Source organism: Pristis pectinata, chromosome 9 (genome assembly GCF_009764475.1).
Source record: "Pristis pectinata isolate sPriPec2 chromosome 9, sPriPec2.1.pri, whole genome shotgun sequence".
NCBI classification, from domain to species: Eukaryota; Metazoa; Chordata; class Chondrichthyes; order Rhinopristiformes; family Pristidae; genus Pristis; species Pristis pectinata.
In genome coordinates, this window is record NC_067413.1 from 10,540,304 (window position 1) to 10,554,926 (window position 14,623).

Here is a 14,623-nt window from a genome sequence, read left to right on the forward strand (position 1 = left end):
CAATAATCCCGAATACACATTGGACAGTCATCCTTTGCTGCTGGCCATCCTTTCCATATTGTATCCTTGAGTACTTTCATTGTTTCATCTGCCTCTGCTGCTTTCCTAATCTGCTCTGTTCTATCCGGAGATACTGGAAGAGAGGTGACAATCATGTCAACATAGGCCTGTATATCTGCATTAACCTGTTGGTCACTTTTTTCTGTCCTGTCGACTGCTCGAGACAGAGCATCAGCAGCAAACATATATTTTCCCGGTGTGTAGATCATCTTCACATCATATTTCTGCAGCCTTATCAGCATGAGCTGTATCCTCATGGGACAGTCATTCAGTGGTTTGGACATAATTCAGACCAATAGTTTATGGTCTGTCTCCACTTCAATAGCTTGCCCATAGATGTATTGATGGAACCTTTCACATGCATATGTAGTGGCGAGAAGCTCTTTCTCTATTTGTGAATAGTTGGCTTCTGCACTTGTTAAAGCCCTTGATGCATAGGCCACAGGTTGCCATTTGCCATCATGCCCTTTCTGGATCATAAAGCTTCAGCATGGGCTCTTCAGTTAGGACCCTTTTCAATGTCTGGAAACACTTTTCTTGCTCATGAGACAAAATCCATTCATTTTGTTGCTCAAGGAGTGACCTAAGTGGTGCTGACACTGTTGTCAGTCGAGGGATGAACTTGGCCAGGTAAGTCACCATCCTTAAGAAACGTCTCACCTCCTCTTTGTTTTGAGGCCTCTCCATATTTTTAATGGCTAACGTCTTTCTTGGGTCAGGCTTCACTCCCTCTTCAGATATGACACCTCTTATGAAGGTCAGTGTCTTCACACCAAACTCACATTTCTCTTTACTTAATTTCAAATTGACATTCCTTGTCACGTCAAGCACTTGTCTCAGTCGAGTATTGTGTTCCTCCTTGGTGGACCCCCAGACGATGTGGTCATCCATCATGGTCTCGACACCAGGTATGCCCTCCAAAATCATGTGGATGGTTTTATGGTAGACTTTTGGTGCGGACAGGATCCCATATGGCAGCCGAAGATAGTGATATCTTCCATGTGGTGTGTTAAAAGTGCAGTCTCGAACTTGCCTTGTCAAGCTTCATCTGCCAAAATCCAGATGATGCGTCGAGCTTGCTAAACCATTTGGCACCTGAAAACTGGGACATGATCTCCTCCTGTGTTGGCAATTTAAAATGCTCTCTCTTGATGGCTTTATTGAGATCTCTTGGGTCTAGGCATATCCGCAATGCTCCATTTTTCTTTTGCACAATGATCAGTGAACTCACCCAATCTGTTGGTTCTTCAATTTTCTGTATGACATTCATTTGTTCCATGCGTGCTAGTTCTTGTTTAAGTTTATCTCTAAGTTGAAATGGAACTTTCCTGCATGCATGGACAACAGGAGCCACTGCCTCATCTATGTGAATTTTGTGTACACCAGGTAAGCATCTGAGCCCCACAAAGACATCTGCATACTCTTCCATGAGTGTTGTGTGGTCATCTTTGGTATGTGAAGCTACTATGAAAACTCTTTTCACTAGGTTGAGCTTTTCACATGCACTCAGACCTAATATTGGCTGTACTCTCTTTTCTACAATCAGTAACTGTGATTTTAAATGCTGCCCCTTGTGCTTAAAGGTCACCATACAGCCCCCTTTCACTGGAACTTTCTCTCCAGTGTAGCCTGTCACTTTTAACTTCACAGGGTAAATCTTACTCTTTACTGTGAGAGTCTTATAATCATCCATGGATAACAGATTCACCTGAGCTCCGGTGTCAAGCTTGAATGGAATTACTGTCTCATTCACAGTTACTGGAACAATCCATTCTGTTTTACCAGCAGCCACAGTCTACAAAGAATCCACAAAGAATTCCTCCATTTCCTCATCAACTGTGTGCACCTTTCTCTTGTTAGCCCCAGCTTTGCAGCACCTTGCAAAGTGATTCTTCTTCCCACAGCTATTGCAGGACTTCCCATAAGCAGGGCACATCTTTGGAATGTGTTTACCTCTACGTCTGCTGTATTTGCTGTTTGAGCCTTCCTCTTTGATTTCCTGCTGCTTTCGGAAACACCTTGGGAGCTGTTCCTCTGCTCCTCTGTTTTCACAGCATGTACTGTTGTGTCTGCTCTGTACAGCTCCTTAGCTTGTGCTCGTGTGGTTTCTGCTGACCTACACATATTCACCGCCTTTTCCAGGGGCAAGTCTTTTTCATGCAACAGTCTTTCTTTGAGTCCATTATCTGGAATTCCATAAACTATTCAGTCTTTAACTTGTGAGTTTCTCAAATCTCCAAATTCACAAGACTTAGTGTGTGAAGCTCAGCTAAGTATTGGTCGAAGCTAACACCTTGTTACTGGTCACAGGAAAAGAATTTATATCTCTCAAATGGGATGTTTTTACTTGGGATAAAGTACTCCTCAAATTTTTCCATCAAGGTGCCCAACTCAAAGGCTGTCTCATCAATTTGAAAGCTGTTAGAGATGTCCAAAGCATCTTCGCCAATCATGTGCAGAAAAATAGACGCTTTCAACTTTTCATCATTCCTTCCCACTCCACTAGCATCTAAATATATGTTGAATCGCTGTTTGAAGCGTTTCCAATTATCGGCTAGATTGCCAGTAAACTGCATAGGCTTGGGAGGACTTAGCTTATCCATAACGGAACTCTCGGCCTCTCACCTGAATCTCTCTCAGCAAATCCGGTGACTGCTGAACTTCAGGAACAATGTGCTCCTTCGCCACGCCGGCCGGCTTTTTCTCCGTCTTTTTACAGCTTTTCTTTCATATTCACTGAGTCTCTTTCTCAATTGCACCCAGTATTCATTTACTTTCCTTGTTCAGACCTCACACCAACTTCTGACACCATGTTATGTTTGTTCATCACGAGACAAACTTGGCGTGGGTTTAACATCTGAACATTCATTAAAAAAAACAAAACAACAACAAGCTACAACAGACTTGCAACAGACAGGCTGGCTGCTTTTCCTGCTCTTTCCAGCCACTTCCTGTATCCCCATGTGACCCCTTGCATTGCCTGCTGGGAACTGTAGTTCTTTATTGTAACTACATAATAACTCATAATAACACACCTCCTTTGCACCCTCATACCTTTGCCTCCACATCCTTCCTATAATGAAGTGACCAGAATTGAATGCAATACTCTAGATGTGACCAAACCAGAGTTTTATAAAGCTGTAACATAACTTCCTGGCTCTTGAACTCAGTGCCTTGACTAATGAGGAAGCATGCCATACACTTCTTTACCACCCTATCAACCCGTCCAGCTCTCTTAGGGAGCCATGTACCAGGACACCAAGATCCCTCTGATCATCAATGCTGTTAGGGATCCACCCACTCACTGTGTACTCTCCCTTTATGTGTATCTCCCAAAGTGCAGCACCTCACCACTTGCCCGATAAAACTCTATAAGACTTAAACTTTGGAGTTTAAGAATATTAAGGATTAATTCATTTGTTTAACTAAAGCAAAATTCAAAATAGAGCAAAATTGCACATTTTTAAATCAACCTTTCATTTTTCTTTTTCAATTAAGAACAAACAACAATTATTGGTGATAAAAGATAAATGCAACCTCATGAATTCCTTAGACCATATTTTAGCAGTTGGTGTTAAACTTCTGAAAATAAATTAGGTAACGCCTATGTTAAAACATTGGCCCAAAGAAGATCCTATACATAAAGGCAAATGTTTACTGGCCAATAGTAATTTGGCTTAGGAAGAATTTAACTCCAAGAATATACTGTATATCTTCATCTCAATTCATTGGGACCAGGAAGAAAGAGACCAAGGATTTCTATTCTTCTGGAATAGGAATATGAGAACAAGGGTGATCCATTCAGCCCTTTGTTCCATTATTCAATAAGATCAAGGTGATCTATGACCTAAATTCACATTTATCCTTCAATATCTTTGGTGAACATAAATTTGTAAGCCCTAGATTTAAAATTAACACTTGACCTAGCATCAATGGACAATTATTGAAGAGGTCTAGGTTTCTATTACATTTTCTGTGAAGAAGTGCTTTTTAACTTCATTACAGAAAGGCTTGATTCTGATTTTTGAATGTGCTCTTTGGTCTTTAGCTCTCAAGTCAACAGAAATTGTTTCTTTCTATCTCGCTTTTCAGTTTTCCTTCAAATATTGTAAATTTTATTCGTATTAGTTTTCTCAGAACCAAGTTTGTAACGCCTTTTTGTACTTTAACCTTTGGAGTTCAGGTCTCATTTTGTTAATTTTAACTTGCACTCAGTCCAATGACTAATATATTCCTTCTAAGACATCCTACCCAGAACTGTTTACGATACTTCAGGTAAAGTCCAACCAAGGCTTTGGATAATAGAGTATTTTCTACTTACTTGTACTCCAGTTCTCAACACCAACATTCTGTTAGCCTTTTTCCATTACATTTTAATGATCTATGTAAATGAATCCCCAATTTCCAGTATTTTCAGCATTTTCAAAAGTATTTGGTATTGGTATTGGTTTATTATTGTCACATGTACCGAGATACAGTGAAAAGCTTTTGTTGGCTTCCCATCCAGACAGATCATTCCATACAGAAGTACATTGAGGTAGTTAAAAGGAAAACAGAATGCAGAATATAGTGTTACAGTTACAGAGAAAGTGCAGGTAAACAAATATAGTGCAAGGGCCACGATGAGGTAGATTGGGAAATCAAGAGTTCATCTTTTAGCATATGAGAGGTCCATCAAGATAACAGTGGGATAGAAGCTGTCCTTGAGTCTGATGGTATGTGCTCTGAGCTTTTGTACCTTCTGCCTGATGGGGGAAGGGAGAAGAGAGGATGATTTGGGTGGGAGGGGTCTCTATTATTGTTGAGTTCAAAGTGGATAATCTGTATGGATAGCGCATACTGGGCACTGTAGTTGTTAAACATCACATGGAATCATTTATTGTTATTTAATTATTTGAAAAGAATTCCATCAGTGAATAAAATATAAACCAAAATCTATTTCAAAAAATCAGTTAACATCCAACATGAAAAAATCTATTTAAAGGGATTTGCCACAGTTCAGAAGTATTGGGACTGCAGTGACATGTAAAACACAGTGATGCAATGAGTAATGGTTAGAAAATGCACTATATTAGATAAAACTACCTTTTATGAGAAATTGAAATCCCCTGCACTAAGCACTGAATAGCTATTTAAAATAAATAAATCAGGGCAAGCCTATGACATGTATGAAGTGGCCACTTGCCTCTGTCTCAAACAGAAGCACACATTAACAGGGTATCAGTCTGGCAAATTTACACTCCACTTCCTCACCATCAATATATTCCTAATAATAAACATTTCAGGTGGACCCTTCATCAGTACTGTAAAAAATTACAGAAAGTTTCTGATCAAAGATCATTGACCCGAAACATTAACTCTGTGCTGCTGCTGGACTTGTTGAGCACTTCAGAATCAGATTTATTATCACTGACTTATATGGAGTGAAATTTGTTGTTGTATGGCAGCAGTACAGTGCAAAGATAAAATTACTATAAATTACAAAGATAAATAAGTAGTTCAAAAAAGCACAGTGTTTTCAGTCTTTGTTTCTGATTTCCAGCATGTTCAGTTTTTTTTTTATTTTTGCATATTTTTCCCAATTATAGTGTCCAGACATTAACAAAGTACTCCAGATTGATGTAAATTGGCCTTTGTGTAGACGGATCATAGTCTTTAGATCTCCAGATATAAAGCATATAATTGTGTTATTCTTTTGATTATTTATTTTCTCTGGCCAGGACATTTTAATTATCTATCAACACTGACTTCGAAGTCTCCTTGGACTTAAGTTGTTTTGATCTTACAACATGTATTGTGTTCTACTTTGTCTAAAATGAATGGCATCATATGGATTAATGTACACACTAAACACAGCTTTTTCTGAATTCCTAGCGAGATACAGCATGGAAATAGGCCCTTTAGCCCACCAAGTCCACACCTACAATCAAGCACCCATTTTTACACTAACCCATTTTATTCTCCCCATATTCCCATCAACTCCTTGTGAGATTCTATCAAGGGTCTACACATTTGGGGCAATTTACAGTGGTCAATTAGTCTATCGTACTGATAAGTGGTCTTCACATAATGTTCAACAAATGCAGACTGTTATGGGATGTCATGTTACAACTTTATAATACGTTAATTAAACCACACCTGGAGTATAGTGTGTAGTTCTGGTTGCCACACTCGAGGAAGGATGTGATTGCACTGGAGAGGTTACGGAGGAGACTCACCAGGATATTAGACTATTGACTATAAGACTATTGAAATGTTCCCTAGTAGGATGAGATGGACTCCTGACCTCACAATCTACCTGGTTATGACCTTGCACCTTATTGTCTCCCTGCACTGCACTTTCTCTGTAGCTGTGACACTTTACTCTGCATTCTGTATTGTCTTACCTTGTGCTACCTCAATGCGCTGTGTAAGGAATTGATTTGTATGAACAGTATGCAAGACAAGTTTTTCACTGTACCTCGGTACAAGTTACAATAATAAACCAATTCCAATTCCAATTCCAATGTTGCCTGGATTGGAGCACTTCGCTTATGAGAGATTGGAATAGGCTGGGTTTATTTTCCCCGGAAACACAAGAGAATGCAGGTGCTGAAATCTGGAGCAACAACAAAACGCAGGAGGAACGAGAACAGATGAAGGGTCTTGACCCAAAATGTCTACTGTCCATTTCCCTCCATAGATGCTGCCTGTCCTGCTGAGTTCCTCCAGCATTTTGTGTGTTGATCCTTATTTTCCCTAGAGCTGTGTGGATGTGATAAGCTGAATGGCTTCCTTTAATGAGGTCGAGTTTACATGATTCTGTGAAAATCATCTGTCTCTTTTCCATTTCATTTATACCCTTCAGCCTCAAAGTAGCTTCAGGATACTTCCTGGGCACGGAAATTTGGAGTGGAGTTTGGAACAGCAACTGCAGTCCTACTTAATATTATAGAGCAAAAGAGTGAATGTGTGTCCATAACCTCATGATTTTTCAGATGATTATTCAGGGGACTGGAGCTTCTGGTTGCTATATCCTCCCTCTCATTGCATATGACCCTACTCTTGGGAGTGAGGAAGTTAGAATCATAGTCATACAACATAGAAACAGGTCCTTTGGTCCACCATCAAGTATCCATCTGCACTAATCCCATTTATCAACACTTAGTCCATAGAAATTCTTGCTTTGGTTTGTCCAGGTACTTTGTAAAGGTTGTGAAGGCACCTACCTGCACCCTACCTCAGACAACATGTTCCAGATTCCTACCACCCTCTGGATGAAAAGAAATTTCCCTCAGATCCCCTCTAAACCTTTCACTCCTTATCCTAAATCTATGCCCTCTTGTTTTAAACACCGCTGCTATGGGAAAAGTTTCCTCCCATCTGTGCCCTACATAATTTTGTACAGGTCCCTCAGGTTCCCCCCTCAGCCTCCGCTCTAAAGAAAGCAAACCCAGCCTATCCTGTTTCTCCTCCGTCTACACTTCCTGCTGCCTCAGGAAAGCAGCTAACATAATCAAGGAACCCTCCCACTCCAATCATTCCTTCTTCTCCCCTCTCCCAGACGAGCCCTCTGTTTATGGGACATAGATAAGGTCGACGATAGCAGTCTTTTCCCCAGGGTAGGGGAGTCCAAAACTCGGGGGCACAGATTTAGGGTGAGGGGGGAAAGATTTAAAAGGGATCTGAGGGGCAACTTTTTCACGCAGGGATTGGTGAGTATATAGAACGAGCTGCCAGAGGAAGTGGTTGAGGCAGGTACAATAGTATCCACTTAAGAAGATATCTTTATTAGTCACATGCACATTGAAACACAGTGAAATGCATCTTTTGTGTAGTGTTCTGGGGGCAGCCCGCAAGTGTCGCCATGCTTCTGGCGCCAACATAGCATGCCCACAACTTCCTAACCCGTACGTCTTTGGAATGTGGGAGGAAACTGGAGCACCCGGAGGAAACCCACGCAGACAAGGGGAGAACGTACAAACTCCTTACAGACAGCAGCCAGAATTGAACCCGGATCGCTGGCGCTGTAAAGCGTTATGCTAACCGGTACATGCAGGGGCAGGGCTTAGAGGGATATGGGCTGAACGCAGGAAATTGGGACTAGGTGGGTGGGCACCATGGTCAGCATGGACTTGTTGGGTCAAAGGGCCTGTATCCGTGCTGTATCGCTCTATGACTCTATGACTCCTGTCGAGCAGAAGATACAAAAGCTTGAGAGCACATACCACCAGACTCAAAGACAGCTCCCATACCACTGTTATCAGACCCTTGATGGATCTCTCATATGCTAAAAAATGAACTCTTGATCTCCCAACCTACCTCGTTGCGGCCCTTGCACTTTATTTGTCTACCTGCACTGCACCTTCTCTGTAACTGCGTTATGTTCTGCATGGAGACACAAGAGACTGCAGATGCTGGAATCTGCAGTAACAAACAATCTCCTGGAGGTACTCAGCGGGTCGATCAGCTTCTACGGGAGGAAATGAATTGTTGATGTTTCGGGTCAAAACTCCGCCGTTGATCCAAGACATCGGTAATTCCTTTCCTCCCACAGATGCCGATCGGACCCACTGAGTTCCTCCAGCAGCTTGTTTGTCGCACTATATTCTGCATTCTGTTTTCTTTTTACCACCCCGATGCAATTATGTATGGCATGATCTATCTGGGTGGCACGCAAAACAAGGCTTTTCACTGTATCTCGGTACATGTGACAATAATCAACCAATACCTCTGCTATGGGGAAAAGTTTCCTCCCATCTATGCCCCACATAGATCCTGCCTGACCTGCCGAGTCCCTCCAGCACTTGTGTGTGTGTGTGTATGCCCCACACTGTTTTGTTCATCTCCATCAGGTTCCACCACCACCCCACTACAACCTTCCCCCCACCCCCCGTTCCACTCGGAGGAAAACAAACCCAGCCCCATACAGCGTCTCCTCATGAGTGAGACGCTCCACCTCCGCCTTCCACCCTCTCCAGTTGTCTTTCGGTGCCGGTGGCGCGTCACCTTCCATCCAGGCCTGCGGGCGGCGCTGCGGCGGCGGAGTGAGGCAGGGCGACAGGCGAAAGGGGGAGGGGTTCCTCTTTTCCCTCTTCTGTTACCGGTCTCCCCCCTCCCTCCTTCCTCCCTCCTTCTCCTCCACTCTTGTCTCCGTGCGGCTGCCTGGATGGAGCTGGAGCGGGCGGTAGGAGGGGGAGTGACGGGAGGAGGTGGTGGTGGAGGCGGCGGTGGCCGCGCGGAGGCGGCGAGTGACGGTTAGGACGGTTGGAACGGTCCGGGGGGGGGGGCGGCACGAGCCGGGAGGAGGCGAGCTCGAGCGCCGCTCGCCCGCCCGCTCAGTCAGTCAGTCAGTCAGTCAGTCAAGTCAGTCGGTGACTGACACCGCGCCAGACAACAGCCCCAGGGTGAGTGAGGCTCGCTGTCATGTCTAAACCTTCAGAGGAGCGAGGGAGGGAGGGCTGGTGGAGACGTTTAAGTTGCATTTGTTTCTGGTAAATACATTTATAATTTCCAAAGGAAGGGGGGCGTGAAGCGGCGTTGTGGCGTGGAGAGAGAGAGTGTGTGTGTGTGTTTTGTGTTCCTATAGAAGCCAGACAGGGAGGAGAGTTGCCGCCAGACTGGGGCAGTCACACAGAATATGTTGTCTGTGCGCTGGCCAGACAGGCCCAAGTTTAAAGTCAACAGCACAGTAAATCACATCAGCCCCACACCATCACCAAAGTACCCTGTGACAGCAAAATAAAACCCGTTTGAAGTGTGGAACTAACGCCTTTGGTAGTTGCACAGTGCGTTGTCGGTTTTAAAATAACTTCAATTTCACGTCGGCTAGGTTTGTGCGAATTTTATTGATGGACGTTTTTGGGTCATTTACTGGCTGAATTGCTAAACATTTTTTTTACCCAGTAAATGGGACGATTAAACAAGATGTGAAATGCATAATGATAAATGAATTAATTAAGTGCCGTAATATGAAAGTGATTAGGATTCTAAATTTTAATTTTTCAAAAGAAATGAGTTGTTGCAAAAGTAAAGGATGATTGAGGGTGCTTCAGGAAGGGTCACCTTTCTAAAATTTATTTCCAGTCTCTGTTACATGATGACATAAAAGTTGTGATCCTAACCAGTGGGTCCTCCACAGACTCGGGACTAGTGCAGACTGGGGTCAAGCAAGTTTAGTAACCTTTCAGTCTTCCTGAGTGCAAACCTCACTACATCTCTAATAAGTTCCCCACTGGAGTGGAGTTACTGTACAGGATGAACAAGAAACTATTCAACCTTTACCTCCACTCCAGAACTAATATCACTCTAACTTCGATCATCGGGTTGCAGGTTTCAAATACATCCGTGCATGTACACACATGGAGATCGAGTTCCAAGTCACTCTTGATTCCATCACTAAATGTAACTGCAGATGGATCTTAAACTAAGCATTGAAAAGACAGGTCTGCATCAACTTTTCAACACCATTCCCCAGTAATTAAAGATCCATAAGGACATAAGAAAGCGAAGGAGTAGGGTATTTGGCCCCTCGTGCTTCCTCTACTGTTCAGTGAAATCATGGCTGATGCATGTTAAAAGATTGGAAAATGTGGATCTCTCTCCATACCTTGACAGTCACTGTGCAGCAAAAGTCGATATTGATGAAATTCATTACTGAGGCTCAAGAAATTTGATTTGTGCCCTTTGACTCTCACCAACTTTTACCGATGCACCATAGAAAGCATCCTATCTGGATATATCACGGCTTGGTATGGCAACTGCTCTGCCCAGGACCGCAAGAAGCTGCAGAGAGTTGTGGACACAGCCCAGCGCATTACGGACACCAGCCTCCCCTCCTTGGACTCTGTCTTTACCTCTCGTTGTCTTGGTGAAGCAGCCAGCATAATTGAAGACCCCACCCACCTGGGACATTCTCTCTTCTCTCCTTTCCCATCGGGTAGAAGATACAGGAGCCTGAGGGCACGTACCAGCAGACTTAAGGACAGCTTCTACCCCACTGTGATAAGACTATTGAACAGTTCCCTTATACAATGAGATGGACTGTGACCTCATGATCCACCTTGTTGTGACCTTGCACCTTATTGCATGGCACTTTCTCTGTAGCTGTGACACTTTACTCTGTACTGTTATTGTTTTTACCTGTACTACATCAATGTACTCTGTACTAACTCAATGTAACTGCACTGTGTAATGAATTGACCTGCACAATCGGTTTGTAAGACAAGCTTTTCACTGTACCTCGGTACAAGTGACAATAATAAACCTATACCAATACTGCCTCCATTCTGCTGGTACAGCCTTTGGCTGGCTTAGAAAAAAAACTAATTGAAGACCAAGACCTCAGATCTGGCATTAGGCTCATGGTCTACTAAATAGTAGTGATCATTGCTCTTCTGTGTGCTTTAGAGACATAACCTTCAGTAGATATCTCAAAGTCCTGCAGAAATACCGTCAATGCTGTATTTGCAAAATCCTCCAAATCCAATGACAGGATGGGTGATCCAGCACCAGTGCTCTCTACCAGGCTGGTTTCCCAGCAGTAAGACACAGTCAACCAGCTCTTCTGGGTTGGTCAACATTATCCATGTTTCTGACACCAGACTCCCGAAACAAATAGTCTATTTGAGCACAGGGAAAACCCTAAAAGATGTTCTTAAAAATATGCAGCATCTTCACCTTCATTTGGGAATCCCTGTCGCACAGCCTAATCAGAATGGAGAAGGAACATCTGGGAAAGCACAAGGTGTCTCAAGTCTAGATGACGGGAGCACACAGAGGCCAAATGGAAGCGGTGAACAACATTCTAGACAACATATGCATCTGCCCTATCAATCCCCATCTGACTGCAGATCCCACGTAGGATTTATTAGCCATCCCTGAATCTGCAGAACCTGAATGGGAACAAGTCATCTTTGACATTGTGTGATTCCATAAGGAGACGACCATGGATCACAGTTGTTTTTGGATTGTGGAGTTAACTCTAAGACAGTGGTGGGGTAAACACTGATCTTTCCACAGAACATTTTTCACTTAATTTCCACCTTTCAATGTCAAATTAGATCTAGGATATCCTGTCGTAGTGCAAGTGTTGTACTTCATTTTATAATTATGGACAACTGGAGAGTGTTGTACTGCATTATGTGTGGGTGCTAAATGGAATACTGAAATCAACCACGTTAATTTGGCTTAAAGTTTAAAATGGGCAGAATTTTATTTTGAAATGTTGAGGTTCCCTTTGTGTTTTATCGAGATGGAAATGTGCAGTGATTTCAGTGAAACTTTGCTAATATCTATTTTGAAAGAAACAAACTAATTGTCTCTTGAGGTTTTTCTACATATATTTGGTGTTTCCTTTCTATCAGGTCATGGTCATAAACCCATGTCCCATTGTTGTTCTTATGGTGCTGTTTATCATCTTAAAAATTAATGGCTTTAAGTGAGGTATTCATTTAATGCTACCAACATTATTTTGGGGGCAAAACAGCTGCAGCAATTCATTTCTTTCTGCATCTGTGGCTGATAAAAGATATCCAAAGAAAAACATCTTGCCCCTTCCTGTCAAATTTCTCTTTTGGTTTTTGTTCAAATCTGTGTTTTTACCTCAGTAAACATAAGACACAAGCTTCATTTCAATTTTATCAAGTTTCTTGAAGCATAATATCGTCGAGTGTTTCTTTATATCTTATACTTTTCATCTTGGATTCCTTGGAATGCAAAGGTATTATCTTTTCAACTGTGTTAATGGTGTTTTAAAAAAAACAGCACTGCTATTATACAAATGTAAGCCATGGTAATTTCTCCTCTCTCCACTTGTTGATTATCAGGTTTTGAAACAAAGTTATGGGGAGCTTGTAGGTTGTATTTGTGCTTTCTGGGCATGATTGAGCCACTGACACAACAGATCTCGATCATTTGTGGACTCTTGGGTAAAAGGCTGAGGTGTGAATTACAGGAAAGGCCACTGATGGTTCATTTGTGCAGTGTTAGTCCGTGCTCCTCTTAGATTCGTATTAGAGGTGCATTATGACACCATGCAGCTAATTTGCTTTTGTTTTAGAATGTACCTATGGCATTGTGAGCGATTCCCATATTAAAGTTTAGATGTTTTTGTTATTTCACATTTTTATTTTGGTCCCTCTTTGGTACAAAGTAAAACTACATTGAATTGGAGAGCTGAAGAGATCGGAAAACACAAATCAAAAGTGTGCAAAGTGGCTGGAAATGACCGGTTACTTTCCTAAAAGACCAGAGTGGATGTGAAAAAAGGTGGGGCATAGAAAATTCAATTCTGATTACCTGATCATGTTTTACCATTGGTGCTTGTGCTTTCAACTACACAACTCCCTAAACTTCCTGTCTCTTTATCTCCAAGAGAGGTTCATTTTAAAACTATTATTTTGGCAGTTCTTTTGGTCCTATGTTCTTAACATTTCCTTGTGTCTTGGTGTCAAATTTTATTTGATGATACTATAAAGTGCCTTGGGATGTTTTCCAGTGTTATTGATGCTAATAAGTGCAAATTGTTGCTGAAAAAATTTCATATTAATCAGATTATACTAAACTATGAACTTGTCTTTTAAATCCTCAATGGCATTGGCATTTTCAAAAGCTTGGCATTCAATTTGATATTTTGGTCTGGAGCTGTGATGTTGAAGGCAGATCCTAAAATGTGATGCACAGTTTCCAGGATACATCCTTTATGTCAGCACTTTACATGTTTTATTCTGACGTAGTTTAAGGAAAAGTTAAGGCACGAATTTCAAAAGCCTTATTCAGACATAATTAGTCATGTCAAAAAAAACCTGGTGGGGGGGGGGGTGGTGTAAATTGAAACCCAATAGTGCTTATTAAAAATTGTTTTTATTTTATCTAACCTGTTGTATTGCTAAGGTCAAAACTGAGTTGATGTGCAACAGAATTTGTTTCTTTTTTGAAAATAATTGTAAGTTAAAAAGAGCAATAAAGTAAGAAGGCTTTAACAAAACAGTTAAGGTTGTTGATTGCTATATTTGACAATGTTCTTTAGAGGGAATGCAAAAAATTCATGATCTTTTTCAACTGATGGTTACAAAATCCAATTCTAATAATTTATTATATATCAAAGGAGAACAGTATTAGACTTCTGGAAATTAGTTTACTAACATTTAATTCAGTATCTCTGAAGAAATTTGTTAAAAACCACAATATCAATCCTGATAAACGCCAGTGACACTTTATTTTTCTCTAACATGTTAGTTCTAGTTTGTGCTGATTGAAGGATTTGGTCAAGAGGCTTTTATCAGATGCGTAAATCTTAATCCTCAGAATTTTCTCCATAATCTTGGAAATATATGGCTGTTCTTTCATTATTGGATCTAACTTCTGCTACTGCAGAATGGAATGAGTACTCTCCATAAAGAATGTGGCAGTTCAAGAAGTGGCTTATCACAATCTTAAGGGCAGTTGAGAATGGGCAATCATGCTGGTCTTGCCAGCAGTACTTGCATCTTAAAAACTGAATAAATATATTAAATAAAATCAGCAAGTAGAGCTACATTGTCTGCAGACTCTCTGTGACGTGTCAAATTCATTCATGTGTTCC

General features: G+C 41.6%; 1 protein-coding gene across 2 annotated transcripts in view; it reads left to right on the forward strand.

The window, feature by feature from the left end:
• The first annotated feature begins 9,132 nt into the window (after window positions 1–9,132).
• ldlrad4a (low density lipoprotein receptor class A domain containing 4a) overlaps window positions 9,133–14,623 on the forward strand; it is a 199,850-nt gene continuing 194,359 nt past the window's right edge. For both annotated transcript variants that reach the window (XM_052022823.1, XM_052022822.1), the window contains exon 1: window positions 9,133–9,446. The gene's annotated coding sequence lies outside the window, so the exon portion shown is untranslated. The remainder of the gene's footprint in view (window positions 9,447–14,623) is intronic.